The sequence below is a fragment of the Crocodylus porosus genome, unplaced genomic scaffold, assembly GCF_001723895.1.
Source record: "Crocodylus porosus isolate Cpor-Errol unplaced genomic scaffold, CroPor_comp1, whole genome shotgun sequence".
Classification (NCBI taxonomy): Eukaryota; Metazoa; Chordata; order Crocodylia; family Crocodylidae; genus Crocodylus; species Crocodylus porosus.
The window spans coordinates 34,478,361-34,484,163 of NW_017728912.1; positions in this window are offsets into that span (position 1 = coordinate 34,478,361).

Genomic DNA, 5,803 nt, shown 5'->3' on the forward strand with positions numbered 1-5,803 from the left:
CTGCAGAAGCCTTTTAGAACCCTGGGCATGAAATTAGTTCCTTGGCCTGTTATGATATCTTAGGTAGACCCACTTGTGCCATCCACTTAATTAATTCTGCTGCAATCTTGGAGCAGTAACTGAGTGTAGGGGCACCACCTCTGGAAAATGGGTAGCATAATCAATAATTAGTATATACTGGTACTTGGAGCTACACTTTGGGAATGGCCTGGCAATATCTAGCATGATCCAGTTGAACAATTTCTCTATCGCTGGCATGAATATCAAAGGTACCCACTTAGGGAGGGCCATGACAGACTGGGCATGCTTCACAAAACCTTTCTACTTCTTTATAAATTTCTGGCCAAAAATATCTCTTCAATAGTTGGACTTCTGTCTTGTCTCAGCGTAAATGGTCCCCTATGGGTAAGAAGTGGGCTATTTGAATTAGGTTCCTCCTAAAGCCTTGAGGGACCAAAAACTCTCTTAATCTTCCCCCGGCCCTTTATCAACCTGATATAGGAGGTCTTTCCTCACCTCAAACCTGTGCCACCACCTCAGGATTTAAGACTTCATAGTTCCAGCATACTACGCTATTCTCATAGATATTCTAGAGAATTTCCTCCTCCATCTGGTCTGCCCAGAACCATCTTATCCCACCAACTGCTCTATATCCATATCCTCTTTGTCACTGCCTTCTGGAGCCGCCTTTTCTCTGTGCCCCACCATTCCCTCTGTACCTTCCACCTTAGCCATCTGAAAGTATTGTGTTCCCCTTCTCCCTGTCGCCTTTTGCAGGACTGTCTTGAGGTCAGGCCAGTCTCTTCCCAATATCATGGGGCAGAAAAGTCTTGGGGCCAGGCCTACATCTGAGTACAGCCAGTATCGATCACCACCTGATATTCCTGGTCTCTGATTATCACTAAGGGCAGGGACCTTTCTACAGCTGAGCTGAAACTGCAGTCTATCAGTTGTGGCTTGGCTGTTTCTTCTTTCCCTTCACTTGGTAGATATGGTCATTTTTGCATTGGTACTTGTTCTCCTCAGGGTCTGGGGCATATCTGGGCATTATGTCCCAGTTCCCCACTATAACACTGATTGTTTCTTTGCAACACACCCAGTTATACTTTGTGGGACCCATCTGTTCCTTCTTTTATCCCTTGACCAATAGGTGAAAACATCTTAGGTTTCTTCTCCTTAACACTTGCACTTTCAGCCTCCATGAATGCTTTGGCAATCCTTAGGGCATCACCAGAGGACTGTGGTTGATGCCTCCTAATCCATTGTTGCCTACTGTCCTCTAGGTCCCCAATAAATTGTTCCAACACAATCACATTGATTACCTTGGTCAAGGATTATGTCTTGGGCTTCAGCCACTTCTGCGTCAGGGTCTGCAACAATATGCATGGCTGTTTTTCCTCGTTTTCTTCTTTTGCTTATAATGCTCTGCTGATACCTCCATCCTATACAGTATAATGTCTTTAACCTTTGTATAGTCCCTGGCCTCCTCTCGTGACAGAGCCCTATATGCATCCTGAGCTCGGCCAGTCAAACAGAGGTCCCAGTTGGTAAGCCTGTTCCCAGCCAGCAGCTGAAGCTAGTCTCTTGAAGGGTTCTAGGTAGGTCACCAGGTTGTCTTCCTCATCTATTCTGGGCATCTTCTATAGGGCTGGCTCCTGTCCCTTGCTGGCTTTTCAGATTCTCATTTAGTGTTTGCTGTCCACCAAACAAAGTACTATGGGTTGCCTGATCCTCTGGCCACACATGGAACAATTCCTCCATTTGCATCTGCTGTCCCTGGAGCATCTGTATCAAGAGATTTTACACCAGTGTCACTGGTTTGCCAGGCACAGCTCTTTGGAGTGTGTTTTCCATAATGCTTATCTTTCTGTGCTGACCTGAGTTTGAAATTTCCAGCCAATATACCAGTTGTAACAAGTGGAGCTGGGAACTCAGGGCTTTTATGTCTCAGGCAAGCCTCCTGGTTTTCCCAAGTTCCTGCTTAGGGTTTCCCCTGCTGGGTGCCATGTGTGGCTCCTTGGGGCTCCCTGCCTGCCCAGCACGGGCTGCTGGCTTGGCACCAGAGCACACAGCGTTCCAGCAGCACTGGCAGGGGTGGGGACTGGCTCTGATTCCCAACTGGGTAAGGGGAAAAGTGCAAGTGAAGCTATTTTCATTCCTTTACCCTTCACCTTGCCTCAGTGACCAAGACCATAAACTACCTTGGTTTAAATTCAAGTACTTTGTTTGCTTATACATTCAGGACACAACTGGTACATGATTAACTAGGGGGACATATGCATTCTTTCCTCCTTGCTTTTTGTTTACAATTAAATAATATGTTCATTTTAATGAGTGGAAAACTGGAACTCCCCCAACTCCTGGTTCCCCTTTCAGTCTGAGTCTTTTTGATGTTCTTATTGAAGGCTAGCTGTCAAACTCAGATAGAAAGGAAAAAGCCGGAAGGGTTAGCATACATATTTTCCATTTCACAGCTTTCTCTGATGAGTAATGTGTAGCTGCTTGCTAAGTTTTCATGGGATCAGTCCTGCAACATGCTGAGTGCATTTGAACTAGAAAAAACGTTTGCAGGGTTGCACCCATGTTTCAAGCACTGGGTTCAGCAGGATTAGGGCTGGAGGCCTCAAGCATATGAGTCCATTGCCTCCTGGCCTCCACCATGCATGGAAGGTGTAGCAATAAAACATAATTGGTTGTCAAAAGAATTCTTTGGATGCTTTGCTGATCTCATTCCCCTTCCCCTTCATGCTCTTATGAGAGGACTGAGATAGCAGACCAGAAACCTTAGTCAACATCTTCACCTCAGATCTCTCCTTCCTGCTCTCATAATGATCCTCTTGTCACTGAGAATGAACGAGCCTTTGCAAATGTTGCTGAAAGGCGTTATTATTTTGAAATCAAAAGGTCCTGTCTTATCTGCAAATAGCAGATTATTCTAGCCACCACAGCCAAATATCTGTCCTTGACATTAGACAAGCCTGGGAAAGCCCAAACAAGTGACAGAATGCTCTATTTCAGGCATCCCTTATTTTGAGATTCCTTTAAAAGACAGATAGCTGTACTTTATCCCCGAAGCCTGAGCCAACTTTATGATTAAATGCCAACAGTAGAGCTTACTCTTAGTCCTATTACTCATTTGGGTCATAACTGACAACTATCCTTACGTAGCTTCCAGACCTCAGTACAAAAATAACACAAGGCTTGAATAGGGAAAAAAACTTTATTGTAGGGTGATTCTGCACAAATAAGCAAATAGGTCTCTTTCATATCTAAATTACAGGATTCTGTAGTGTTTCAGTACTGAAGAGCAGAACTTCATTATGTAGAGCACTTCTATGTTGTCAATCTCTAAGGGATGTGTATTGCAAAACTTCAGCTTTGGTGTAAATAAATAAAAGGTCTTTGGATAAAGAGTCCTTTTTTCTTATTCCATACTTCTAAGGGGACCTACAGCCAACTGTGTGTGGCTAAGGTCCTGCTTAGCATGAGCAAATATAACTGAATCTGGTTCACTTATGATGCTCTCAGTTCATTCTAAAGCCTGCTAAAGCCAGTGGAAGGACTTCTGTAGATCAGGACCTGTAGAACAGAACAAAAGAAACTGGTCAAATATAAAAATAATAGTAGTGATGAGGACGATGATGATATTCACTTGACCATATTTGCAGTCTTTTTATATTGGCTTTTTTATGAATTGTTAAGCTTTATTCAAACAATCTCAATATATACTAGTAGAATATAGCCGTGTTTCCCAAGCAGTATGCTGTGGCACAAAAGTGTGCCATCAGAAATGAACACATGTGCCGTGGAAAATGTTTATTAATATGTGTGCCTTGGGATAGAAAAGGTTGGGATACATAACACACAGGGCACAACCCATGTCCTTTTTGACAGGTATCCTGCACACTGACACCATCTGGGATTTGGGTGGCATTTTGGAACCAGAATCCCCCCCATTCCTTTATATGGTGGGTGACATCAGAAGTCCCAACCCTGTTCCCCTTACATGGTGTGTGACATCAGGAATCCCACCCCTGGCTGCCATCTTTCTGTCCCTTGCCCCTGTCACATAATGTGTGACATCAGGAATCCCACCCCTGTCTCCTGGTCATATAATGCATGACATCAGAAACCCCAACCCCTCAGATGCCATTTTGGCAGCCATTTTGACCACCACATTGGTTCCAGAATTTCTTGTCCCATCACATAGTGCATGACACCACCCATCACACAGTCTGTGACATCAGAAGGGCAGCCCTTTAGGTCCCAAATCCTGCCCCTCATGCTGTATGTCCACATGACACAAGCATGACCTATCAGGCCCCAGGCAGCCATTTTGACTGCTATGTTGATCTCAGAATACCCTGTCCCCAACACATGGTGCATGACACCATCCATCACATTGCCTGTGCCATCAGAAGGGTCACTCATCAGGCCCCAAAGCCTGCCCTCATGCTTCAAGGCCTGCCCTAGACCACATGGTACAAGCACTACCTGTCAGGTAGTGGGAGGTTCTGATCTCTCTAACAACCCATCCAACTGCCCTCAACCATTTGGTGGGGGTTTCAGAGGCCTCAGACCTCCCCAAGAATAGCACCAAACCAACTGGAGTGAGTAGAGGGGTGGGATCTAGGCTGCGAGCCCCATGTCTATCTGCTTTCCAAAGTAGACAACATGTTTTTCTGAGACTGCAGTAAGGCAGACAGAAGCAGATATGGATTCTTACACAATGCTAGTAAGACCCTTGTCCTCATCCACCACCAAGACTTGGTCAGCGCTAAAAAGAGGAAGTATTTAATCAACCTGAATATCTTTAATAATAACCTGTGCTTTGCAGGCCGTCTGCTGGCTCTCACAACACACAGAGTAACCACAGGTGCTGAACTGCTAGATGGCACCAAATAGTTGCATGAGAAATTGGAGTGATCAACTCAAAAAAAGTTATGCACAATGAGGTAGTCTTGTTTGAAGATCTTGTAGAGGTTAACATTCATAGTGATGCTTAAAGAAAAAAAGGATTGGAGTATATTTAAACATGCAACATGCCCAGATACCTGGGGGGTTTTTGGCTGCACATTTTTATGGTATTTTGGATATGAAAAAGCAGCATTTCTTCTAGGGATGGTAGCCAGCTTGTCATAAAATGGAATCATTCTGCGTGAGGCACCAGAACAAGAATTATTGTCCTTAATATGATGGAAGGCACACTTTAAGGACTTTTATATTACCCCTACATTCTTCCCAGTCCCGATTCTGGCCATGTTCCTTCAATAGGTCTGCAACAGTCACGTACGCTGCCTTATTTCTTTCGTTTTCGAGTTGTCTGAGCACCTTCCTTTCACCCCAAATATCAATCAGTGCCTCAACTTCTGCATAAGACCAGTTTGGTACATGGCCTTGAGAAGTATCTGGGATGTCTTCCAAATGTTGCTTTTTCTTTGTCCCCTCCATAGCCAACAAGTGTGCTGGGTGAGAGCAGGAGAGTGGAGTTTGCAGAACAGACAGCTAAAGCCTGTTCTTCTGTATGTCCAATGACTTCAGACCTCTGAACCTTTTATGAAGAGATGCAGAGTAATACTGGTGTGATTTGTGCAGTCTCCAGAGATTTGTAGTAGTTTTTCGCTTTATGAGTCTAGACATTGGCATTTACAAACATACTCAAAAAACTATTGTGCTGGTGATTGGCAAAAATGGTGCCTAATCACTAGGGATCTGGGTTTTCCATTTCCCATGGTCAAATGGAGAAAACCAAGGATTTTCCAGCCACAGGGCATTGCACACCTTCTCCTGCAGCCACAACCGT